Raw genomic sequence first — 27,566 nt, 5'->3', positions numbered from 1 at the left:
TGGTGGGCAAGCGGATGCTAAGCGATGGGCAGTAATATTCACATGTATGAGCACACGTGCCATTCACATTGAAACTATAGAATCGATGGACACGTCGTCATTCATCAGTGCGCTGCGTCGTTTCTTCGCCAGGGGTGCAGTCAAATTTCTCAGATCTGATTGTGGGACAAATTTTGTGAGTGCCTGCAAAGAACTGCAAATAGACAAACAGGGCTGTCACAACAGCAAACTTCACAGCTTTCTCAAAGATTCTGGCTGCAAATGGCATTTCAACCCCCCACATGCAACTCATATGGGTGGCTCCTGGGAGCGCATGATTGGGTTCACAGGCAAAATCCCCGATGCAATGCTCCTAGAACATAGAAATGCAAAACTTACTCATGAGATATTAGTGACATTAATGGCTGAAGTCACTGCAATAGTGAATGCTCGTCCACTCACAGCAGTTTCTACAGATCCAGAAAACCCAGCCATTCTTACCCCTGCCATGCTACTCACACAAAAAGTTGCAACCCCACCAGTCCCACCAGGTCAGTTTGAAAGCAGGGATCTTTTCAGAGCGCAATGGAGGCACGTGCAATACCTCGCCAATGTTTTCTGGAGCCGATGGCAAAGGGAATACATTTCAGGACTTCAGAACCGCCGCAAATGGAAAACCGTAAAATCAAATCTACAAACAGGAGATGTTTTTCTGCTAAAGGAGGCACTTGAACATAGGAACAACTGGCCACTTGGTCTCATCACCAAAATCTTCCCAAGCGAGGATGGACTTGTCAGGAAAATAGAGGTGAAGATTTTCCGCAAGGGTGAACTCAAATGCTACATAAGACCTATAAGTGAGGTTGTGTTATTGGTGTCTAAGGACAGTACTTAGAATCAGGTAATTTATCTGTATTTACATGCTAGTTATGGATGACATTCTACAGATGTCAGGCGGGGAGTATTCTGTCCCTCTATGTTCAATAGAATTGTATTAGTTCGCTAGTGCATTTCTTTATTTTCCCACTAGGGGTCAGTATCTCTTATAGTGTTTTTTGGGGGTTCTTCTTCGATTATATTTTGCATTTACTATGACTGCGCTCTGTTGGTGATGTGTTGAGGTAGCAGGAAAAAAGTTTGTTACACGCAGTGTGAGAAAATGTCCAGAGGTGTTGACATGCTACACTCCTCTCAGACCCCTTACATCTTTGGGAAGCGTTGACATGCCATAATCTGTAAGTAATAAATGGCCAATTTTGTTTTTTCTAAAAGTTCTGTTACTCAAGAGGTTATTTTGACTCTTACATGCAAAAAGATGTTTGTGATCTAAGTCAAGCTAATGTTGCTAGCTTCTGTTTGGTATGTGGTTGCACAGTTTCTTATAAGTCAATGTCAGCTCTGTTTTTTACACAACTCAGTTCGTCAAGTTGTACATATAGGTTGTCAAAGTAAAATAAGTAGCTTTTGTTTTTCCTGTGTAGCTTTGACCAAGGCTTACTGAGTTCATGTTCTACTAAATTTAACTAAAGAGGGAAGACCTGTTATACTTTTACAGAACAGTGAAAAAAGAAACAAATGTATAACTTTCTTCTATAGTAGCAGTAAATAAATTTTGGCATTATAAATATGCCGAACAGTTTTTTGAACTGCCTTTCAATCTGTGTACTGAAACTGCAATTGACTGCTGTATATTCTGCAACCACATGGTGGCAAATTGACACAAACTGAATTATTTAAAAATGTAATCTTGTGATTCTTAAATCTTGAGTTCTGATCACTTCCAGCATTTAAATCCACAGCAATGTGTCTTGGTTTGTTTGTTGTTGTTTTTTTTTTTTTCAGAAAAGAGAGGTCTTCAGTAAAGGCACTAAGAAGAAAACTGTGTTCTGTCATTCCTGGAGCCACACCTTCTCTTACTGAATGTTTAGCTCGCTGCATAGGCTGAGTAGCCACACACTCAACCGAGGGCAGAAGAAAGACTGATCATAACCATAACTGTTTTTCCCCCACAAGGTAAATTTAGATTTAAGTCTTTGACATGTACCAAATAGTGACTGAATGAACAAATTCTTTAACATCAAGAAAAGGAAAAAGAATATTCACTTAATTGTGATAAACATTTTCTTTTGAGACCTTTTGGTTATGCTATTGTAAAATTGTATGTATTTTGTATGTAAAACATATCTAATCTTGCTCTAACTCTCTTCCCAGAATTGAACGACTCTGGAGAGATGTGTGGTGTGCTGTGACCAGCACATACTACAGTGTGCTGCATTCACTAGAGGAGGATGGTTTGCTTGACCTTTCAAACATTGCACACCTCTTCAGTTGTCATTACGTGTTTCTGCCCAGACTACAAGCTAGTCTTGATATCTTCACCAGTGGATGGGATAACCACCCACTCAGAACTGAGGGTAACCTAACACCCAATCAGCTGTGGGAGATGGGGAACATTCAGCATGCCATGGCAGAACCAGAAAATGCAGAGGTAAAAGGGAATGTCTGTGCAATTTTGTGCTTTTATGTTTTAAGAGTCTTATGTTAATCTAATTAAGATGATTTGTTGAATTCATGGTGCTTTTATTAATTACTGTGCATGCTATTTACATAAGTTACATATGAGATGCAGTGATGTACATTGCTCGTTTGTAATACTTAAGTGAAATGCTCCACCATTAATGCTCAGTTAACTTTGAGTGATCATTAACTTCATTACTAAGGCCTGTATGAAATTGCTTTGCTGTCAAGTCTCACATCAGCAGGCTCTCAGCGCACATGGGTGCTGCATTATTTTTAAGGTGAAAATTGGGACATAACCTGCTCCATTGTTTAACCCTTGCTGAAAAGTACTATACGCATGAAGTATGTGCTTAGATTTTATTTGAATTAAAGTATATTCAATCAGTTTTAAGAATAAACTTGGCAATCGGGTTTTATCGGTTTTAACTTGGCAATCGGGGGAAGTCGTGGCCTAATGGTTAGAGAGTCGGACTCCCAATCGAAAGGTTGTGAGTTCGAGTCCCGGGCAGGCAGGAATTGTGGGTGGGGGGAGTGCATGTACAGTTCTCTCTCCACCTTCAATACCATGACTTAGGTGCCCTTGAGCAAGGCATCGAACCCCCAACTGCTCCCCGGGCGCCGCAGCATATATGGCTGCCCACTGCTCCGGGTGTGTGCTCACAGTGTGTGTGTGTGTTCACTGCTCTGTGTGTGTGCATTTCGGATGGGTTAAATGCAGAGCACAAATTCTGAGTATGGGTCACCATACTTGGCTGAATGTCACTTCACTTATGCTCTACATCAGTGGTTCTCAAAGTGGGGTCCCCCAGTGGTCCTTGAGGGAGGTTCAAGGGGGTCTTTTATATGTATGTATGTATATGTATGTGTGTGTGTGTGTGTCTAATATATATATATATATATATATATATATATATATATATATATATATATATATATATATACACACACACACAAACTTTTTAATTCCGACTTTTTCTAGAAATAAAATATTTTTTATAAATTTCACCAAAAATGCATCCCATTTACATTAATTTGAACATACATCGATAAAGAAAGTAATGTTATTCAGTCTCAGAATAAATATTGTGTATTTCTCTTTTTTTTTGTTTTTTTCCAAAGTGTTATCAAATGTGGTCAGGGTCCTTGATGTAAAAATGTTTGAGATCCACTGCTCTACATAAACACTTTGCATGTCTTTTCAGGGATTGTACCTACCACATCTGGACTGGGAGGATAGTGGCCTGCCTGATGAGCCACACCATGGTGTCACTGTTCCTGAGATGGGTGATATAATGAGTGATGAACAAATGGCAGCACTAAAGGCAGCCATAAATCCCATGGGACAGTCCCAATCACATGGCTCAGACATCTACATACTTACTGTGCAGTATGTCCAGCAGTTACTAGGCTTACACTAAAACATACTCTGCAAAGGACCTGATGCAATCATTTCTTTTCTTACTAAAACCAAATAAATATTTCTGAATTAGTGAGGTTGTCTCATGTTTGATTTTTCTCTGTTTAATCAAATCAGACCAGCAGACATTTAGTCTGTTAGGCAGCAGACTGTTAGTAGGACTGCCAGCGGCAGCAGGAAGCATAGCTTTCCTCAAGCAGTGCTAGCAGAGGACTTTAAGACTTTTAGCTCTCTTAATGTCATAATGAATGTTCAAACCATTAATATGTAGATTGTATTATTTTTATTGTAGTTTGAATACAATCTTAAAACATCTGGGGTTTGGAACAACCCAAAAAAATACAATAACTTTGTTTAACTGACAACAACAAACAACACCGGAGACAATGCAACATGGTCAAATCAGGGAAATGTGGAAATAAAAGGTTTTGAAGGTGTCAGAAAGACAACAACAACAAAAAAAAGACTAAAGAGAACCAAACTGGCTTACATCAGATTTTAGAGAGATGGGAAAACGTAGGAGACATTTATAGAATTCTTCGAAGACATTCGCTCCCTGTTTGTGGAGGTAAAGGAGGCGTGGTCTTAAATGTATATTCATAACTGAAAAACTCTGAACAAAAACATGAATGAGAACTGCCTTTGAAAGAAGCTACATTTTAGCAGTGCCATTATACCAATCCAAATCCAGTGTCACATGTTTGAAAGCAGGCAATCAGTTCTTCCTTAAATACAGTGAAGTCTTGGTAGCGGACAGGAAGACGGAGAGTCTCAAAGCACGTGGAAGACTTCGGCAGACTACAGTTAGTCACCTCCAACGTGAGGGTAGTTGTAGGAGCCTCCCATCCAACCCAGAACTTCACGAGTGCCTTCAGTTCCTCACTGGATGCTACAAAATAGAAATATGTAAATGCTCAAAATGATAGAGAATGCGTTTTTACTTTGCTCATGGTTGTCAAATAATTTTTTGAAGAACAATGCCAAACAAGATTTTATCTGACAAGTATTGGCTATGTAGCTGATGCAAACATTAGATTTTATCATTACAGATAAAATTCAGTTTTATAGAAAATGTTCTAAACAAGCTTAAGAGCCATACAGGTGCACTTATGCAGTATAAAAATGAAGAACCTGACCGGTGTATTTTTTCCAGATATGCTATTAGCTGTCGTTTTTGATTTCTGGAAAGCATCTTTTTTTCAGGTTATGAACAAAAGGTGGCTGAACATATTTGTATCTGGAAACCCTACACTGGCCAGGTTCTTTTGATAAACAGTATGGGACACTGATTTTTTTGTGAATAGTTGGAATATAAAAGACTCTAGAAGGGTTTTGAGATATAACCCAGATCTGGCATACAATATAAACTCGATACCTTCACGTAAAGGAACAAATGCACACTTAAAGATATTAAGTTCACTGAAAATCTGTAACTTAAAGATCTGATTTCATAAAGTCTCAGGATGGATGCAATTCACTCTGTTGTTATGAACTTTCCATTGCAGAGCGAAGATTCTCATGAGAGGATGCTTCTATAGAATCAATTCTGCGCCCAGAAAGCGCATAAACGTTGTGTACAGAATGATTTAGGCGCATTAATTCTGCACCCATGATGTGCATAAAAGTTATGGTCAAGCGCATAATTCCCAAAATGACCATCTGCACACTAAAGCGTTTTTACTATGACAGTTTTCACAATTAAGGAAAATATATTTAGCATATTTATTTGATCAAACGTACCTATTATATGTTCTCCTAAATACTGCCATGATTAATTATTACTAATATTCTTGTAACTTGAAAATCATTTTAAATTATTGGTTTTTACATTTAAAATTAGATGTAGCAGAAAGCACTATACACATTTTAACATTTTGTGTGCGCGCGTGCAATTTTAAATTGCTCAAGAAAATCAAAGTAGTATCGGATCGGCAAGTATCGATATCGGCTGATACTCAGAATTCTGGTATCAGAATCGGAAATTAAAAAAAGTGGTATTGGGACATCCCTAATAAATACATCACTCATTACATGAGGGAAGTATACCATTTTGAATGAACCGGCGAAGGTACCCTGTGATGCGGCTCTTATCTGTCACAGAGCATTCGTCGTCATCATCATCAGTCATCGTAGGCCAGATGATGCGTTCCAGAATGCACTACACATACAACACCAAGCAGATAAACCATCCCAGAATTAGGGTTAGGTTTTTACACATATGAGGCATTTGTCTTGGTGCAATGGTGCTTAAAAAAATACAATCACACAAAAAATTTAAGATAAATATATAAATCTCACAAAAATATAAGCCACACAAAAAAACAACACAAGAATCAAGTACTTTTTTAGAAAAAGTACTTTTTTGATCTGGAATAAGCAATTGTCCTGTAGTGTTGGTGTTCCCCTGATAGAACAATCAATTTCCAGATTTCCAGTTTCCAAAACGGCTTATCTTGTGCACAACTTATTAGGAGACCTTAAAGAACAGTGTGAAATACTCCATATATCGTATTTTTCGGACTATAAGTCGCACCTGAGTATAAGTCGCATCAGTCCAAAAATACTTCATGATGAGGAAAAAAACATATATAAGTCACACTGGACTGTAAGTCGCATTTATTTAGACCCAAGAACCAAAACATTACCGTCTACAGCCGCGAGAGGGCGCTCTATGTTTTCGGTGTAGACTACAGGAGCACAGAGCAGCATAGAGCGCCCTCTGGCGGCTGGAGACAGTAATGTTTTCTATTGGTTCATTTCTCTCGGTTCATGTCAAATTAATTTTGATAAATAAGTCGCACCTGACTATAAGTCGCAGGACCAGCCAAACTATGAAAAAAGGTGTGACTTATAGTCCGGAAAATACGGTAATCATTATATCACCCCTTTAACTAAACTATTTACCTGTGAGGTCAAGACAGCACTCGACTCCCGGGGGAAAATCACTGGAGCTACATCTGGACGTTCACTAATGAGTGGCCACAACATGGTTTCTTTAAGCCCTTTTCTTATTTGCTTTATTTGCCTCATGAACCGTCCAATGACCTAGTGAGAAAAGACACAAAGACAATCTTTACATTTATAGAAGTTTAAAAGAGTAATGAATGATGTTAAATAGATTAAACAATATTGAAATACCGCATGACATAAAAACCTTTCAAATAGCCATCTTCGGTTGTTTTCTGTCATCAAAGGAAAGTCCCATGCAAGACACAAGTTGTCAAGGCTCTCCTTTTCATCAGCTGAGAGTTTAGCACTCCCTTCAAGCTTTAAGACAAAATATGAACACTCTTAAACCCAATATAGGAATCAAAAAAAAAAAAATGTAGGAAGTTTGCAGAATACACACAAGTGTAATTTTCTCCCGCAGATCAATGTCTGGACAGTCATTGATTTGTATGATGGCGGTTTCAACTGTGCCCCCACACAGGATGTGAACAATCGCAGGGCTTAGGCCTGTTAGTGCAGGACCTCCATGCAAAAAGCAATGACCAATCATGTGGCCTGCCATCAGAAACAGGTCACTCTCAACAAGGAATGCAGAGGATAAAGGTACAAGATGGTCTGGCTCTCCATCAAACAGCTTTGTGTCACCAGAATTTCCTGTGCAAACAGAAGAAATTCCTTGACCAATTAACATGTACTCAAATTATTTTGTGATTCTGTGGTTGTATACTGTAGAACAAGAGAAATCAATAGGTATGTACAGTAGGTACAGTATAATCCTAAAAACATCTTAAATGCCACATGAAGTAAAAAAGAAATGGTCCCAGTTTTAATCCTAGTGTTCCTGTGTTAATTGTTCATTTGGCTCTTGATATGACTTGTCAATTATATAGTATCAGAATATTTTTACCTCAAAATTGCTGTCTTTCCTGTAAAATAGTATTTAATGTCTAATGACAGCTTGAACACAGGTGTGTTTACAAAAGTGACTCAGACTGCAGTCAGCAGCAAACAGATTTTTGTTACTAAAACCCCACCCAATTTTAAACAGCCCAATCAAATGCAGAGGATTTGAATCAACTTGGGGCTGTTACTCCCCCAAAATTATTTTTTACTGGGAAATAAGTCACATCATAGGCTCTAACTTCCGTTTCACAAGGCCTTTTAGCACGTAGAAATTTGAGAAATTATGACATTAAGAATATTGCAGCTAAAACACTCCATAATATATGGCAAGGTAATTAAAGACATTACCAAAGTTCAACTTAAAACCATTTTTCAGCTTCTCCATGATTCTGGAGAGCAAGAAGCGGTTCACTCCCTCTCCGATGCGGGATCACCTATTAATTATAAGAAATGTAGAGATTATGGGTTATTTGTGAAAAAAAAGACTGCACATAAAAAAATTCTAAAATGAACTACAAGAGAAAAAATATGAACCTTCAAGACTGCATTGCATAGGATTTGCCCACTCCACACTGCGTGCTTTATAAAAAGCAATTAAAGCCATTTCCTGGTCTAACTTGCTCCCTCTGAGGTCAATGTGCAAATGCAGTGGCTTCCTTGATGCATGAATGGCAAGTAATGTTTCCCTGTACAACTGAGCAGCCATTGCCAGATCTGGTATTGTCTTGCTCTCTATAAATGGAGTAAAGATTTCAACACAGAAAAGGCCATCAACCAAACATTTTAACAATGACCACTAACAGGGGGTAACAAATAGACTACAAACCCTCAGTTTTGTTGGTATAATCAGAAGGTCCTGAAGAACTTGTTGGCCGATTCTGCAAAGGTGCAATCTGTGAAGATGTGCCAGATGGTCCTTCCATTGCATCTAAATCCACTCCACTGCTGTCAAATGAGTGCTCCTCCGGAGTTGATTGCCTGGAAGACATAATGTCTGTCTATCTCTGAATATGATTGAGGCAGGTTCTGGACCCTTTAAATTGTGCAAATGTCTGCTAACTCAGATTGAATTGTCAAACAGGAGAATTTCAATTCTAGTCAAGTCATGAAGAAACTTTTACTTTATTATTTCCAAAAAAAGTCACAAGTAATGTGTTGTCCAAAACAATCATGAGTAATGTAAAGTATATTAACTAAATAGTCAATAACAAGCAAAAACCCATTGACTAGTATATTAAAAATCTTGTTGATCAATATTCATGTTGAGACATTTCAAAGTAAGAAGAAGACAAACAGTTCCAAAAAACATCAAATTACAAAAGGATTTGTTATGCATCAAGGCAAAACTACATGGGAAAACAACATACCTCTCATTGCAGGTACTGGCATGCATCTCAATGATGTCAGCAGGGTACACTACTTGGCAAATGGGACACAGGGTCTCTGCAGTGACTGTTGAAGCTGAAAAAAAAGACAAATACAGTAATCAGGGTTAACTTTAAAGAAAATTCTTAACTCAAATCTTAATGTTAGCAAGTCACAAATTTCTTCCTTTACTATGCATAGAATATTTTGATAAAAATGTAAACCAAAACTTGAGAAATTATAATATGATAATATTATGATTGCAATTTTACACTTCTAATGATCTGTGCAAGCAGGGGAGACATATCAACAACAGTATTGTGGTAACTAGGAAACAAAACAACTAGGGGTGCTCCGATCACGATCGGCCGATCGTTATGCGCATCTAGTCAGTAAAGCCGATTCTCTAATCAGCGGTAAATTCCATCAGGTGCGTGATTTCAAATAGAGCAGCTGTTACTACACAGAGCCATTGCTAACTGAGAAGCTGCGCAAATCCACGTTCATTTTCAGCGTTTATTTGCGCATCTTCTCATTTAACAACGGTTCTGTGTAGTAACAGCTGCTCAATGTGAAACCATGCACCTGATGGAATTTACCGCTGATTAGAGAACCGGCTTTACTGATGAGATGCGCATTAACGATTGGCCGATCGTGATCGGAGCAGCCCTAAAAACAACCAGGAAGAGAAAAAAAATTAAAGAAAAGCAGTCGCATGGTTATACTATAAGGACATCAATCAGAATAACTGAAGTATTATGCTTATTCTTCACTTTTTTTAACAACAAAAAACTATACAGCCTACATTAATCAATATAGCATGAAAACATGTAAAGTGTGATGTCAATGTACTTATACTTACTGTTCTGACTGCAGGATACAAACGAAACATCCTGATCTTGTTTTCCATCAGCATTCTCATCGTTTTCCTGTTAATTGGATCAGGTTAACATTATCAATGACATCACTGTAGTAGTAAAGCAATTGCTGTTTTGATATGCATTTGCTGAAAATGGAAAAGATTTCATAAACTAAGTGTCATGTTTTCATGTTAAGAAAAACTTACTTCTTCTGTTGTAGACTTGCCACAAGAGTCTACATGCAGAGCCAAAACTTGTAACGGTAAAATTTCTCCACAGGTTTTGCATTGCGATTTTGGCATTTTTCGGAATTCATGGGCATCAGAAGGAAGTGGCGTAGTGTCTATTTCATTTTGAAGTGGAACGATGAAAATCGTGTGTCTTCCATTATTGGACACAGTCTTGAGCAGTTTTGCATTGTAGCCTTCAGACTCAGGCGGGATCAAGACAAGTTTTCTCTGGCCACTTCCTCCTTCATTATTTTGGACAGTGGGAAAGTGATCAAATTAACAGGGGTTAAAGTAAAAAAAAGGTTTGTGAGCCTGAAAATTTGTAACTCTACAACAGTTTTTTTTTTTACTTTTACTGCAATACATGATCTGAGTAAGTCTTCCACCTCTGTAAATCACCAACAACAGTCATGCATGAAATCCTGCGTGTACCCTGTTTTAACCTGTTTTTCAAAAGTCCATTTCAGATGTGTCACACAATGTCAAATCATGCTGTTTCCACTTACCAGTTGCCTTATGAAACAGCCATCCACCAGACAAAGTCTCCAGTTTAGGGAATTCAAGCAGCAGCATTGCTGAAATCTTATTAGGCCAATATAAAACAAACCATGGGCACTTCTTAATAATAAATTATCACTTCTAATGATCTCTTTAGTACATAATTTAAAAAAATGCTTACCTCTGCATGGTTGCAGTGTTCAGGCACTGATATCAGGCGTTTTCCTAAGCCTGCCATTAACAGCCTGAGCTCCTGAGACCCCTGTGGAGTTCTGGTCATGGGTTTTGGGAGCAAATAAAACTGAATATTTGTGGCCTTTGTAGATGCTGCTGAAACCATTTTAAGTGGCGTAGTAAATCGTACTCGGTTACTAAACGTAACCTCGGTTCTCTCTAGAAGAGCGAACGAGTACTGCGTCTTAGCTAAGACGCTACGGGAAAAGTCTCTTTTCACGAAATACTGAAGCAAAAAATTATCCTTAATTTTGTATTTTTGTAAAGCGCATTTGCAGCAGTACACAGCCATAGGCGAGACGGCTCGTTCACTCATTGGCTTGTTCTGCGGCAACTGCACAGCCTATCGAGCACGGGCTGATGCAAAATCAGACCAATAATAACTCCCGCCGAAACGGGTGTGGCCCAACCTATAAAAGGAGCTCGAAAAGGCTGACTCACCTGATTTATTTCATCGCCGAAGCGAACCAGAGTGAATCGTGCGCACGGCAGAGAACGCAGTACTCTTCTAGAGAGAACCGAGGTTACGTTTAGTAACCGAGTACGTTCTCTTACGAGAGCTCTCTCGTACTGCGTCTTAGCTAAGATGCTACGGGAACCCAATGTAAAACGCCGTGCGCGCAGGGATCACACACCAATAAACCTGAAGCAACGCCCAGGATTTACAGTGCACAGTCACCTGAGGGACTCACAGAGAGTCCAGGACAGAAAAGGGAAAAAGCCCTCCGTCCCATATTTAGCAGCATCCGTAGATGCGGCAATATGACATCACACAGCCGAGGCAAGACCTGACCAATGTGGCAATGCGGGTCTTACACAATACTGCCCATATAACAGTCGGCAGCGCATAGCGCTCGTGAACTAAGAATTCCCCTCAGGGCCCTGATTCGTCTATACCGACAGCAGCCTTGCTTGCAAGGCGGGAACCTCCAGGTTATAGAACCTGATAAATGTAGACGGCGAGGCCCAACCTGCAGCCATACATATATCCTTCAAGGAGATCCCAGTAGACCACGCCCACGACGAGGCGACACCTCTTGTGGAGCGTGCTCTGACGCCCAACGGGCACTGAAGGCCCCTGGAAGCGTAAGCTAACGCTATGGCGTCAACTATCCATCTGGATAGATTCTGTCTCGAAACAGCCATTCCCTTGGAATGCCCACCGAATGAGACAAATAGCTGCTCCGTCTGCCGAAAAGCAGCAGAGCGAGACACATAAGCTCTTAAAACCCTGACAGGGCAAAGAAGACTCGAGTCTCCATCCTCCCCTGACACTGGCAGGGCAGACAGGGCAATAACCTGAGCCCGAAACGGTGTGTTGAGGGATTTCGGCACATAACCGTGCCTAGGTTTGAGTATGACTCTTGAGTCATTTGGCCCAAACTCCAAGCACGACTGGCTCACCGAGAGCGCGTGCAAATCACCCACACGCTTCACAGAAGCGAGAGCCAACAAGAATACTGTCTTGAACGACAGATGCTGAAGGCTAATCGATTGGATAGGCTCGAAAGGGGGACCCTTCAAGGCCTCCAAAACCGCCGCGAGGTCCCACATAGGGACTGACGGAGGTCTGGGAGGATTCAGCCTCCTAGCTCCTCTGAGGAACCGGATGACTAAATCATTCCTTCCTATTGACTGACCGGACGCCGTTTCAGAAAACGCCGCGATGGCAGCCACATAAACTTTGAACGTGGATGGGGCTCTGCCCTTATCCAACAGCTCCTGAAGGAAGGAGAGGACCTCTGTCACCTCACAACTAAGGGGTGAATAACCTCGAGCTGTGCACCAGCTGGAGAACACCGACCACTTCGAGGCATACAGACGTCGTGTCGACGGAGCTCTAGCCTGAGTGATGGTATTTAGCACTCCCACTGCGAGATCAGCGGGTAACCGTTGAGTGCCCATACATGGAGGGACCACAACTCCGGTTGAGGGTGCCAAATCGAGCCCCTGGCCTGCGAGAGGAGGTCTCTCCTCAACGGTACCGGCCACGGGGCGACATCTGCTAACTGCATCAAATCTGGGAACCATGGTTGGTTCTTCCAAAGAGGTGCTACAAGCAGTATTGAACATCTTGTTTCTCTCACCCGTTCTATCACCTGCGGAAGGAGGGAGACGGGAGGGAACGCATAAAGCTGGCAGCACGGCCATCTCCGTGACAGCGCGCTTTCGTTCTTGGAAAAGAACGCGGGGCAGTGAGCGCTTTCGTGGGACGCAAAGAGGTCCACCTCCGCCATGCCAAATCTCTCCCACAACAGCAGGACTGTTTGCGGGTGTAGAGACCATTCGCCCGTAGGAACATTGCCTCTGGACAGCCTGTCTGGACCCAGATTCTGCAGTCCAGGCACATGCACTGGTCTCAGCGAGCGCACGTTGCACTGAGCCCAAATCAGGAGGCGTTCCATCAGCCTGCACAGGTTTCGGGACCCGAGACCGCCCTGGCGATTTATGTAGGACACCACGGACATGTTGTCCGAACGGACTACGACGTGGTGATCCTTGATATGGGGACAAAAGCGCGTCAGCACGTTCTCCACTGCCAGCATTTCCAGGCAGTTGATATGATGGAGCTTTTCCCGTTCTGACCATAGGCCAAAGGACGGTCTGCCTTCGAGCAGCGCTCCCCATCCCGAAGTGGAGGCGTCCGTCGACACCATTTTCACACTCGGGGAAGTCCCCAGGCTTACACCTGATCGGTACCAGCCGTTCGCTGTCCAAGGTGCTAGAGCCGCAACACAGCTCTGATCGACCTTGAAATGCAGCCGGCCAGACGCCCACGCTCTGCGCGGCACCCGAGCCTTCAGCCAGAACTGCAGGGGGCGCATGCAGAGCAGACCCAGCCGCAGAACCGGAGATGCTGAGGCCATGAGACCCAGCATCTTTTGACAGTGTTTGAGCGACACAGTCGCGCCACAGCGGAAAGAACTCGCTGCACGCTGAATGCCCATCGCGCGCTGTGGTGACAGCCGCGCCGTCATGGAACACGAGTTCAGAACTATACCCAGAAACAGCATCGTCTGACTGGGGTTCAGCGAACTCTTCGCCCAATTGACACTGAGGCCGAGCTTCTCGAGGTGATCGAGTAAAACGGCCCTGTGGTCCACGAGCTCCGCTCGTGATCGGGCCAGAACCAGCCAGTCGTCCAAATAATTCAGCACTCGTATGCCTCTGAGTCTGAGAGGAGCGAGCGCTGCATCCATGCACCTCGTAAACGTACGAGGAGCTACGGACAAGCCGAATGGCAGGACTGCAAACTGGTATGCCTGGCCCTCGAAGGCGAATCTCAAATATCGCCTGTGGTTTGACGCTATCTGTATTTGAAAATACGCGTCCTTCAGATCTATTGACATGAACCAGTCCCCTCTGCGAATCTGCGCGAGGAGCTTCCTGGTCGTGAGCATTTTGAAACTGCGTTTCATCAATGCCTTGTTCAGCTGTCTTAGATCCAGTATGCGCCTGAGACCCTCCGTCTCTCTTGGGCACCAGAAAGTATCTGCTGTACAGCCCCCCCTCGCTTTGAGCTTGAGACACAGGCTCTACAGCCCCTTTGCTCAACAGTTTTGATATTTCGGCCCGAAGTATGTGTGCTACTTCTGTTTTGACCGTAGTTTCGACGCGCGCTGAAAAGCGCGGTGGGCGTCGAGAAAACTGTAGCGAGTAGCCTCTCTTTATAATGCCTAGCACCCAATCCAAAACCCCTGGAGGCACTGACCATGCATCTGCATGAATGGCTAAGGGCTGGATGCGAAACGCGTTCTGTTGACTGGGCAACGGCGGCGCTCGAGTGTGCTGCGCATCTGAGGCGGGGAGTGCGCTGATCAAAGCGGGCAGATCGCTCTTCCTCGACCCCGTTCCGGGGCTTAACCGACTGGAGGGAGGCTGAGCGGGTCCCGTGGGACTCGAAATATCTGCGAGTAACCGTGGGCTGCATGTGTGCACTTTTACCACTTTCAACTCGATGTCTGCCTGTGCAGAATGTACGTGCACGGGCCTCGTTTTTACAGAAGCCCCGCGCCGTATGTGACATAGTGTATGTGGGCACTGGGAAGTGGTCACATTTACTATGCGGCGCGCTCGACCGATCTGTGTCGATCTTATGTGCTCTAGCCCTGTGCGCAGGGCTGTGCTTACATGTGGAGATGGGCACTGGGTAGTGGGCATCGTCACTGCATTTATAGCACCATCGGCCGTGGCCGGACGAGCGTGCATGGGTTTCGTTTTTACAGAAACCACATGACGCGTGTGACATAGTAATTGTGGGCACTGAGGGGTGGGCACGTTTACTATGCAGTGTGCGTGACCGACTTGAGTCGACATTATGGGCGCAGGCCCTGTGTGCAGGGCTGTGCTTACATGTGGAGATGGGCACTGAGGAGTGGGCATCGTCACTACATTTATAGCACCATCGGCCGTGGCCGGACGAACGTGCACGGGTTTCGTTTTTACAGAAACCACATGACGCATGTGACATAGTGATTGTGGGCACTGAGGAGTGGGCACGTCTACTATGTAGTGCGAGTGATCCACTTGAGTCGCTTTTATGGGCGCGAGCCCTGTGTGAAGGGCTGTGCTTATATGTGGAGATGGGCACTGAGCAGTGGGCATCGTCACTACATTTATAGCACCATTGGCCGTGGCCGGGACACCAGAAATTACACCTTTTTCGGGAAATATCTGGGTAGCCGTGATAACGGTTTTCGTGTGCAGGCAAGCGGGCAACCGTACAGGCTTGCGCATTGCAAAAAACGCCGAAACAGTCATAATCTCTGGAAACTGAAACAGCGGCGCGCTTGGGTGAGAGCTCGGCCACAGCGGAACTCGTACACCTGCGCTTTGATGAAGCAGCCATCGTTAGTAGTGCCGACGCAGCGTCACACAGCAGGCTTTAGATGGCAACACCGCTTTTGCCGCCGTCCAGCAGAGGGCGGACAAAGGTGCATCGCTATCGCCTGTTCCACCGGCGGAAGTGAGTGGTAGTTCCTGTTTTTAGCATCATCAGTGTGGAGAATGCTAGTGAGACAGACGAACGAGTTCGTGCTGAATATGGAGCGTTCCAAGCCTTCGCCACCTCTTCGTGAAGCTCAGGAAGAAATGAGGCGGGCTTTGAGAAGTACGCTCATCCGAAAAGGAAATACCATCTAGCCGGGAACGAGAGGGGGGGCGCTGGTGCAAACCACTCGCGGCCGAGACTCATCGCGGCCAACACGAGCATTCGCCCCGGCTCCTCGATGTCAGCTCGTCTGCTGGGCTTCTGAGCAGAAGGCGCGAGATCCTCGGAGCTCGCCCAGCCCTCACTGCCCGAAGCTAGCAGAGAGCGCGTGTCCTCTTCCCCCGACGCGCCGGCAAACAGCGGGCGCTGCCCACCGGGAAGCGATGCAGGGGGGGGCGGTGAAGCAGGGCGAACCGGCGAGCTCGGTTGAGCTGAAGACGGTTCTGGAATCCGCTGGAAGCGATGCTTTTACGGCGCCTCAGCGCAGCGGAGAATGCAGGCTCAGAGAAAAAGGCCAGGCGAGTCCTCAGAGTCACCATGGCAACAGCTCGCAGTGGGGGCATCCGCCGTCAGCGAGCGAGCGCTGCATGATCTTCACCCAGGCAGGAGACACAGATGACGTACCGGTCTCCCCCGCTGAGTGGGGCTCTTACGAGCCGCAGGAAGGCATCTTAAAAAAGACGCGAGCTCTTTTACGAGCGTGTGTCGCAGGGTGAACACACACACACACATAAAGAACAGCTTGGATATAACAGGATTGAAAGGATATAGGCGCCGGATAGTGCAGCAGGAACCGCAGTGGAAGGCGGCGATGCCAGCAGCTTCAGAATGGCTCGTCCTGCTGATGTGCTTTCTCAGACGGCGCTTGCTTCCTCCGTGATCCAGCGATGCGTGAGCTTCGCTGAAGAGATGAAAAATCAGGTGAGTCAGCCTTTTCGAGCTCCTTTTATAAGTTGGGCCACACCTGTTTCGGCGGGAAGTGGCAAGAAGGGCGCGAAGCGCCCTTATTGGTCTGATGTTGCATCAGCCCGCGCTCGATAGGCTGTGCAGTTGCCGCAGAACAAGCCAATGAGCGAACGAGCCGTCTCGCCTATGGCTGTGTACTGCTGCAAATGCGCTTTACAAAAATACAAAATTAAGGATAATTTTTTGCTTCAGTATTTCGTGAAAAGAGACTTTTCCCGTAGTGTCTTAGCTAAGATGCAGTACGAGAGAGCTCTCGTAAGAGAACTACGTTTGCAACTGGTTCGTTCTCTTCGAAAAAGAGCAGGAAAAGACCTGTGAAGTAAATTGAAAGGCATGTCATGCAAAATCTGAACGCCTGTACATATATACATTGTAGACACATTGTACTTTTTCTAACTTTGACATCTCCTGCTGCACATTGGCCTGCCTCACTCCCGATTCCTGAAAAGTTCCCTGGCTTTGATGCTGGCCCTGAATCTGAACCTGAACTTTGCTCTGGCCTGGAACCTCAACCTGCCCTTGACTGACACTTGCTGATAAGAGAGACAGCAAGTTCCGTACAGCAGTCTCAATATTGGCATAGTCCGACTTCTGAAAACACATACATACAAACAAGAATAAAGAAAGGTTTGAATGTTTTTTAAAAAGTATCATAAAAGCTAAATAAATACCATCTACTAAGTGAGAGAACTTAAACTGATCAATTAAATCAATCAAAACAATTAAATCAATCAAATACAAAGGAAACACTCAGGACGTATGCACACATTTTATCTGTTCACACTAACTTAGATATAATTAATAACCAACAACTTAGCAATATTGTAACAAGCTCTAATTTCAAATAATTATATCACTGACAACAGTAGTTTGGCCAGGATATTGTCATTTAAAAGTGAAGTTGCAGCCCTCAAATGATGTTGATATTGTCATGGTGTGTTTTGCCCTGGGGCACCACCCTCCACCTGTCTACCAATCATGAAGTCAGTAGTGTTTAGTGATGGGATTTATTGCTCTTTGAGGGGATCCGGATCTTCTCTTTTGGCTCTTTTAAATATTTAGTCAGTTTTAAGAAGCCAGCTTGGAGGCATCTCAGTTTATCCTGGAAATAATCACTGGGAAGAATGATGAGGTGAGATTTGTAGTCAAATAAATAAAACTCAGATATCACACACCAATATCTGAGTTTGAATTATTCTGAAATATTGATTATTACCTCATTTGTCATGTGTGGACTATATTCCATAGGGTTGCACAAATCCCTCTGCTTAGACAGTGACATCACTATTTTGGATTTACCTTTAGTACAAAGTGTGTGTGTGTGTGTAAAGCTACGTTGACTAATGTTATTCATACAATACCTACTCACGAATAAACATAAAAAACAGAGCCGGCTGCAATGAATTTATGTGCAAAACAGCTTTTACTACAAACACTTCCACACAAGAACATTGTTATCACACAAGAACATTTTGATAGAAAACAAAAAATATTTAAAGTTAGAATAAATAAAATGGAAATGTCTACATACTACATACTATTACTACTGTAAACTTTGCAAACATCAGCCCCTTCAAGTCAATGAACAATAACAAAGTGGGCTGCAATGAATGTCTGTGCAAAAAATTTTTTTTTTCAACGCTCCTACCCAATGACAGAGGCACGCAGGATGTGAAGGACGTGAAGGATGCGTGCAGAACTAATAAATAATATCATCACGATAAAGGGTTGGCCTGTGCTGGGTGCGCCCCTCCCCCTATAACTGTTCTGTCTCGCGGAGGAGCTCATTTGTGTGCATCTGTGTGAAACACGCATAGGAAAAAAGAACGACAGAAAGAACGGCTCCCCTCCAGCCGCGACTCGGCTCCCATCGTTCATGTTTATGAGCCGTTCAAAAGAATCGATTCGTTCGCGAACGTCACAACTCTAGTGTTTCGGCATCCAGGTTGCCAGCTGTGCTCTAGTTACCACAGCTGCAGCTACCCTCTATATTCTATGAGACACTGGTAGGAGAAGACCAGGGTTGATTTGGAGGTCCCAACACACCCTTGCCATGAAAAACAGGCCGTTGCTAAGGAAGCAATACAATCGTTTTTAAATCAATAAACTCATTTTTAAATCAATATTTTGTGTCAAATTATTTATTTATTTTGTAAGTAGCCATGTAATAAGCGGGGTAATGTATAGCGAGGTGGCTGTTATAGCGAATAACAAGCCCTTCAGACTGATTTTTCACCAGCAACGACTGCAAACTCATCTGTTGGCCGCTCATCGTGTTCAAAACGTCCCCCACGCTAGCGTTTCTTCTTCTCTTTTCTTTCCATGTCCGTGGCGGCGCCAAGCAAGTCGCTAACAGCGCCACCTGCTGTTGTGGAGTGTGAATTACATGGTCATTTCCTAGCATGCATGTTGATCTGAAGGCATTTGCGTGTGGATCAGCAAGGCGGAATATTAGTGCCAAAAGTCACATGACGGTTTTTCGTACTTTTTTTTTTGTACTTGAAGGATTTTGTTTTGTACTTGAAGGTTTTTGTTTCGTACTTGAAGGTTTTTGCTTTTTTTTGCAGTTTGTACTTGGAGGATATTTTTGTCATTGAAGAAATACGTTTCTTTGTATATCTTAAACATACTGTATTTGTTTGATAGGTACGCTTTTTATTTGCAGAACAAAATGCATTAGTTTGTGAGCGATGTTTTGTATTTGCAAACCACACTGAGTTTGTTTGTGAATCGTTGGGTGTGAGTAGAACACGTTTTGTGTGTGTGTGTGTGTGTATTCTCACTCCATACACTTCTACCACAGAATACTGCTTTGTGAGTAATCTTCCTGCTTTATCCCAATTCCTTAGCATATCCAAAACCTCAGACTTGATGCTGTATAAAAACTAGAGACTCTATATTTTGTAGCATTTTAGATATGGTTACTCCTTTACACTTAAGGAAGATTAACCCTTGTGTGGTGTTCATTTTTTTTGTTATTCAGCCAGTGTTCATGGGTCTGGTGGACCCGCTGCATTTGTTTTTTTTTTTTTTTAATTCAGCACAATCAAACAATTTTATGTTAAAATACTCAACATATGTTTACTTAATCCCAATTACAAGCAATATAAACAGCATATATGGTTAATATTTTCTCTTTACCTTTGTTAGATCACATTTAAGAATTAAAATGCTACTCGTTTTTTTGTTTATTTTTTACTAAATTGACAAAAAAACAATTATAATCTAGATTTGAGTGAAAAAAATCAAATTTACAAATGAAGCAAGGTTTTTCGTACTTATTGACTTTTATTTATTTGAACTTCATTAGAAATTGAACCCATTAAGGTCAGTTTACACAACACAAGCTGAACACATGCAGTAGGCATTATCAGTCTAGATGACACATCAGCCCCATTGAACACATTGCCTTTACATACCAGTCTATACAACACGAGGGGCAGAGTTTTACTGTGTGTGTTACATATGTACTTCTTGCACTTGATGCATGTATATTGTGTTTTTCTGTCCATCTTGGGTCCACACACTTCGCAGCGCTCCTTTTTGTTGCTGCTGGCCGCAACATAGAATAATGAAAAGATCAGGAATTTTAAAAACACCTCTCTCTCTCTCTCGCAAGGAGATACTATACTGCAACAGCATAACACACTTACTTCAGACTTCAAGGAAAACTACACATACTGGGGCTTTTATACTCAGGATAAGGGAGAAACGAGACACACCTGGGATCAAGTTAACTCAGGGAGGGAGGAAACAGAAGGGGCTTGGGGCTTTGAGATCCAGAGATCTGCAGTGGATCCAGAGTGTCTGAGGACCAAGGTGAAGCTGGTGGGAGGAAGAACCCCAGTGGAGCTGGTGGGTCGACTGAGCGATATCTCCCCCTGCTCCAGCAATTTTCTGAGCTGGTGTGGCTTCTTATCACAGAATGGGGGAGAGAAAATATTACGTTTATAATTTATATTTGCCATTTACTACACTTGTTTTAATATGCAAATTAAAAACATAAAAAAACCTAATGATTATGTTTAACATGTCCAAGCAAAAACTGTCAGGATGATAGTGCAAATAGCAGCATTTTTAGTGATATTAGTGCAGACAGCTATAGATTATATTTACACCGAGTTAAAATTTTACTACTTATTGCAAATAGTGGCAATCATCTGCACCTCATTATTGTAGTACATTGTAAAACACCAGTATGCGATTTTAACTTATTAAGTGTAAATTTTAATTGCAATTTAAATTAATAAATGGTTGCAACACTATTGGGACAATAAAGCCCATCATACACCTATAATAACCCTACCCTATACTTTATTTTAAACTTTTTTATTATATTCTTCATTTTCAATGAAACTAAATGCTTTTCTGATATGATTTGAAATTTGAAACAGGAGAAAAAAGTATGTCAAAAGAAAGATTCAAACCCAGCAACATGAACACGTCACACATTTTACCATCTGCACCACAAGAACTGATGACTGTTGGTTGTCTTCTGTAATGTTGACAAGCCGAATCACATGTTGGTAGGTGGAGTTAGTGTAAATAGACACTCCATTACAGAAATCCCCTGGACCGCACAAATTTTAAAAGTCTGGCTACAGCCATGACTCTGTATACTGCTTCTGTTTTATCTTCTCCTCATTTCATAATTTCCTACATACTTGTGTTTCTTTTTATCATTATAGGCCATATTTTTTTTTCTTTGAATATTATTTATTATTGTTTTTGTCTCCACTCTGTCAGTGATCACATGGATAAAATCTTGTGGAGCTTGATGTTCTGCTGATCATCACTCTCACACGTCCAGGAAACCAGATCATCATATTTTGGTTGTTTTCATGTTCAATCTGCTGGTAATCTATATGCCCTTTATTTTCCTCAATTTCACATTCATAATCAATCCAGTATTAAGCGAGTCTCTTACTGTTTGGATTAATCCTATCTTCCTGATGAGTGTGAGACTGATTTCAGATCCTCTTCTGTGTGTGCTGGTCTGCAGACAGAATCTCAGAGTTCAAACATCACTAAAACCTGAAGAGACTAGTTTAGGAGGTTTGGAAAGATGGGCTGGTTGTGATTTCATGACATGTGACTAAAGATCAGCCTAATTAAATGTTTCAATAGAAGCGTATTATCTTATGATAACCATTAGGCTGTAAAATAAAACAAAGCACTGCCTGCTCAACACACAAGCATAAGGTCTTTCACACTCCTTTTTTGTGATCAAATTTTTATTTTTATATATACAAACAAAACATCAAAACAACAGACACCACAACAGACATCATCTACACACCCAGAGTTATGATACATGCTCCATGAAGAAATATATAAGACGATGAGCCTAGCCTCCAGAGGTCAAACTGAGGCTAGACCACACCGTCTTCCAAGTCGACAGATACTAAGGTCAAACAGGGGTGCTGCACAAGATCATATGCATAGGCAGTCCTAATAACCCCCCACCACCCCTTGAAAATATATATTCCAGACTTTTCAAGGGCCCTCTCTTCCTTTGGGGCCCTGGTAATCAGTACTGGTTTTACCCCCAGTCCAACGCCCCTGAGGTCAAATAATTCAGGCCGCATATAACCGAGAATATAGGTCTGCCTAAAAAAAAATTTAGATACGAAACCAATCCACACCAACGCAAATCCTATCCCCAAAAGCCTGTGTCATGAAACAGCAATCAACCCATCTCTCCATTAAAAATCTGTCCTCAAAAAATAAAAAATTAATTTCCAAAGCTTAGTCACTAGACAAGATTGCAGGATAGAAGATCACAGCAGAAACTTAAGTGTCCATGTCCTCCTTGTTGTTCTCCTCTCCTGGGCATTTAGCTGATAAAATCCTTCACTTTCGGAGAAGAGTCAGATATATGCTCACCGTTGTGTTGCAGTTTAATAAGTCACCGGATAGATGAGAAACACCCATTTCTCATCTAAAAGTGCAGTCATCCTTCCAAGGACTGTTTGGAGAGTCGGGGTATATTCTGGCAGACGGTTCGCCAATCAGCAAAGCAAACTGTGGTTCATGTCACTACCAACAGTCTCAGTCCAATATTTATGGTTTAGGCATATAACAAAACCCAGTGTTAAAGAAGAGCACAAACAATTATATCTGGAACATCAGAATACTGTAGAGACCATCCAATATGCAGTAACATCCACATATTCATTGTGGCTAAACAACAAGATTTTTTTAGGGATCACATGCATAGTTAAGTCTAATAACTATATATGAGAAAATTTTTTTGTAAATGTCCTTTGAAATAACGGAAACCTCTTGTTTTGGAGAGACTGAGACAGTGTAGGAAACTATAAACTGACTCGCCACCTCAAGTAGTGTTATCATATCCTTTGTGTCAGATTGATGACCCTGATTTATGGCTTGATTTAATGGGGGGGTCCAGTCAGCATTGATTGACAGGTTGTCACATGTCAAATGTGTACATGGTCAGATTTGGATTTGATTTATGGCTATATGACCTGTCTGTCACAGTGACTGTCATGTCACTGGGTCCTGTCACCCTTGATTGACATGACAGAGGTGTGTGTAAATCAAAAGATCAAACAGATGTCAGATTTGACTTTTGATGTATTTATTACTGGATATATTATGGTTGTATCTCTAATCTGAGCTGTGGGGGTTTCTGCGGAGTTCCTTCTTGACCTGTTACTCTGAGGATTGTCTGGACACGTCTTTCCAGGTGAGAATTTTATTTTAAGAAATGCAACAGGGAAAAAGGAAGTACTGACTTAACGCCTTAGAAACATCAAACTTGTCTTTTATGTAGACTTTTGTTAAAACAAGTCAAAGAGAGTGAGAGAGACGTTTATTTAAATCAACAACTAACCAAACTAATGTAGAGATAAATAATTTAATGTTATCCGAAATTGATAAAATCAAACAGACATTCATTAATGTTAAGAAATACTATCCATAATAAGTGATGTGTAAAAGGAGTTGAAATCTCGGGTCAATTTTAAAACCAACTTAAAAAAAAAATAAAAATCTAAACACACACACACACACACACACACACACACACAAAATGCGTGTGGTGACATTTAAAATAGGTGAAAAAAAATAGAGAGTGGTTTTATGTTAGCCAGCTGATATTTCACGCCAGTGTTGTTTCCTTTGAGGTTGCTGTGTGAATTCATTCTACCAATATACGTTTGGCGAGGTTTCAATCTCTCAGGATGTTTGTAGGTAGACATGAACACAATCAAGTCAGCATCAGATTGTTTAGCACAGGTCCAGCTACATTCCCACTGAATCTCGGTATGAATATTGTATGCATACTTTAAAATTTCAATCTTGTCATCAAACTGTCTTTTGAGAAGGCCATAAGGCACAAAACTCTTTTTTATTTGTGCCATTGATATAAAAACCGTCCACATAATACTTGCCGAATGACACCTCACCATGATTTAGCGCATGTTGAACATCTACGGAACGTGATTGGCTGATATATTCAAGCCATTCAATTCATATGTTCGAGTATGTTTTGTTCTGATATGCATTGTTGTGTGTCAGTGCTATTGTGTCTTTTGGGAGGTAGTCCATGCAAGTGGACGCCTGAGTGGTGTAATAGTCTGACCTGCAGTATCACAAACAGTCGTCGTAGTGTTTTGTTTTCTCGGGGTAAAATGACATTCAGAAGCATTGCAAACATCGCAGGTGAATTGGCATCTGATCTGTGATCTCTTAGTGCGGTAAACCCTTGATAACAATACTCACACATGTATGGTGTGCCAATGAACTCCTACAGATTTTAATCATAAAACAATGATTGTTGTGGAGGTACAAAAACACTGTTTTAGGATGTGGTACATCTATGTTTGTATATTTCTCCAACATCCCTGTATTCGTTCTATAGAATACAACTATTGTAATATTCAACATATGATATCACTTAATGATATTGCTTAGTTTGAACATATGTTGATCAGTGTATCCAGCAGACTTCTGCAATGCTGACGCTAAATAAGACTCTAACTCTGTGTGTGGTTTCTGAGGGTTAAGAAAGTGTGTTAAGTAGTCTGCAAAACAAATATTGTTTTCCTCAGTAATGTTTGAGGGGATGAACAAATTAAGTCTGTTCTTACCAATCACTTGATCATGGGCTAGATCCCTTATTTTTCGTTGAGCACCTCATTTATTTCTTGCTTTAGACCCTTTTAAATTTAAACACTCATCAAACTGCACAACTGAGTTACTATGCATGATTTTTTCAAGATCACAGATGAAGAGACCGACGCTGTAATCATTGCTAGCTGACAAGAGTGTATTAACATCTGATGTCAAGCTAGGACCGCTCAAAGTGATGTTAATTAAACTACCATCTCCACCTAATAATCTGGAAAACGCCCTATTTCAGAAAACGTGTCATGTAAAAACACAGTGTAGTCTGCTAGATCTGTAGAAGACATTTCCCTTAGATTTATAAGCCTGCAGATTTCCAAACCATTGAATCGAGCTTGTGGTACTATTGTGTATCTAGCCACATCACCACCCTCTCTTACAAGTGATTCTATTTCACCATGTGTGAGACCCATGCAGGGGTCTGTTATGTCAAGTGTGTGGTGTGGCCAGGTACCTGCTCCCTCACCTGTCTGTTGAGAATTTACCAACTGTTCAAAATTTGGGTATGGTCGTGGTTCTGACACCTCACCTAACTGTTGAGAATTTACAAATTGTTCAAAATCAAAAGCTGGTTCTGGAGGAGATTCTGCCCTTGATCGCACCTCGTTTATTAATTTTAATTTAGCAGACATGTGTTTTTTATCTCATCAACTGTGTGTATGAGCCTGAGCAACTTTTCTGTAATTTTGTTGATGTTGGAAATTATCATCGCTATTGCATCTTAACGGAGGATCTTGTTCACCATCACATGACTCCCCACAACGTTTTACAGGCATTTCTAACCCTAATTAAAAAATATTCACAACATACAGCCCACACAACTAAATGTAGAAGAAAAAAAAGAAAAAAAAATCTAAACATAAAACCACACCTACGCACATGTGTAACTAAAAACAATACACACTTAGGAAAAAACTAGGTAAATAAAAACGCCATCATGACATTTTTGCAATGCAATAATTTGTTTAAGGATGATCCTGTGTTTCTGCTGTGTTGTCACAGTCTGATTAAAACTTGCTTAGTCCTCTATAATTCTTTCTTGGTTCTTGATAAGTGTTCAGAAGGTTAAACATTTCTTTGTTTACATCGTTCTGCTGTTGGTTCTTGTATTCCTCTTGGTTTGAAGGGAGCTTGTCTGCATCACCATCTGAATCTGCGACGTTTTCAACGGTGTCTGTGGTTTGATTTAAATTCTTCTCTTTATCCACATTAGACGGGCTGTTCATATCCCATCCATCCCATGCTTGAACAAAATATTCTTTCCAGACCCTGTGTCTTCTGATTCTGTACAATATTGATAATACCAATACTACTACTATTAATAATAATAATAATAATAACAATAAAATAATCTATCTAATCTATGTTCCTCTTGCAGCCTGAAGCGGCAAAGCAGTCACGTTCTGCTCTTCCAGGTGTGATCTTGATGCTACCCCAGGCCTCCTAACACCTACACCAGAAATAACATTAACAATTGCTTGCGGTATAGTGTTAGCAAAACTCCTTGTACAATCTAGAGTGAAAAGAACAAGCATTTGATGTTTTCTTTTTCTTCAAGGAGATGATACATATATTATAAATAATATACATGATTAATACATACCAAATTGGTGCAGAATTAGTAGATCTTTGCGGTGGTGCATGGATCTGGGCAGTCACAACCACTCTTCTTCCTAACGGTGACCCCTGTCTATCACTGTTTGTGGTGTTGATCAGCAGTTTTAATGGTGCGGTATCGATTAACAAGTCATCTTTAACAAGCTAGTACTGACACAAAGTTTAGTCTTTTTCTTTTCTTCTGATATTGTAATAGAAATCTTTTATAGGTCTAGATGTTGACTGAACTCACAGAGCGATCCTCCGTTTTCAGTTTGCCTGTCTCTCACGGCTCGCTCTCTCAATAGTTGAATCATCCCGCCTGCGTTCAATGCTATGATCTTGTTCACAATCATCTCATAACCGGTGTTCTGCATACAGATTTAAACAATGGATGTTAATGAAAACTAGACTTACCGTTAGGAGAGCCAGACATTTTTCCCTTCAAAAAAAGGTTGTCCTGCTCTAAGCCGTAAAAAAAAAAAAAAAAAAAAAAAAAAAAAACACTGTTTAGCTGGCTGCGGCGTTGGCTTTTGTACACACTAAAAGCAACCGTGAAAAAGGGGTGTGTCACGTGTAGCCACAGCAAGGAAACAAAGGAAACAACACTGGTGTGAAATATCAGCAGGCTAACATAAAACAACTCTTTATTTTTTAAGAAATTAAAACTATTTTTATATAGATAAAAATGTTTAACCTATTTTAAATATATTTAGATTTTTTTTAGGTTGGTTTTAAAATTGACGCGAGATTTCAACTTCTTTTACACATCACATAACATGTAAAGTATTTCTTAACATTAATGAATGTCTGTTTGATTTTATTAATTTTAGATAACATTAAATTATTTATCTCTACATTAGTTTGGTTAGTTGTTGATTTAAATAAACGTCTCTCTCACTCTCTTT

General features: G+C 41.5%; 1 protein-coding gene and 2 long non-coding RNA genes across 4 annotated transcripts in view; 1 reads left to right on the top strand and 2 right to left on the bottom strand.

Moving 5' to 3' along the window:
* The window catches only part of LOC132127750 (uncharacterized), a 461,390-nt gene that overhangs the window by 226,118 nt on the left and 207,706 nt on the right, over nt 1-27,566 (top strand). The window lies entirely within an intron of this gene.
* The window catches only part of LOC132127618 (obscurin-like), a 499,117-nt gene that overhangs the window by 425,195 nt on the left and 46,356 nt on the right, over nt 1-27,566 (bottom strand). The window lies entirely within an intron of this gene.
* Nucleotides 11,019-17,900, bottom strand: LOC132115401 (uncharacterized). Its single transcript, XR_009425485.1, has 3 exons — nt 17,309-17,900; nt 17,180-17,223; nt 11,019-11,084 (listed from the first exon to the last, which is right to left on the bottom strand). It is a non-coding gene; the product is annotated as an uncharacterized LOC132115401 (long non-coding RNA).

Source organism: Carassius carassius, chromosome 3, assembly GCF_963082965.1.
Source record: "Carassius carassius chromosome 3, fCarCar2.1, whole genome shotgun sequence".
Classification (NCBI taxonomy): Eukaryota; Metazoa; Chordata; class Actinopteri; order Cypriniformes; family Cyprinidae; genus Carassius; species Carassius carassius.
The sequence above is the reverse complement of the archived record's forward strand: the minus strand, read 5'-3'. Positions and strand labels throughout refer to the sequence as shown.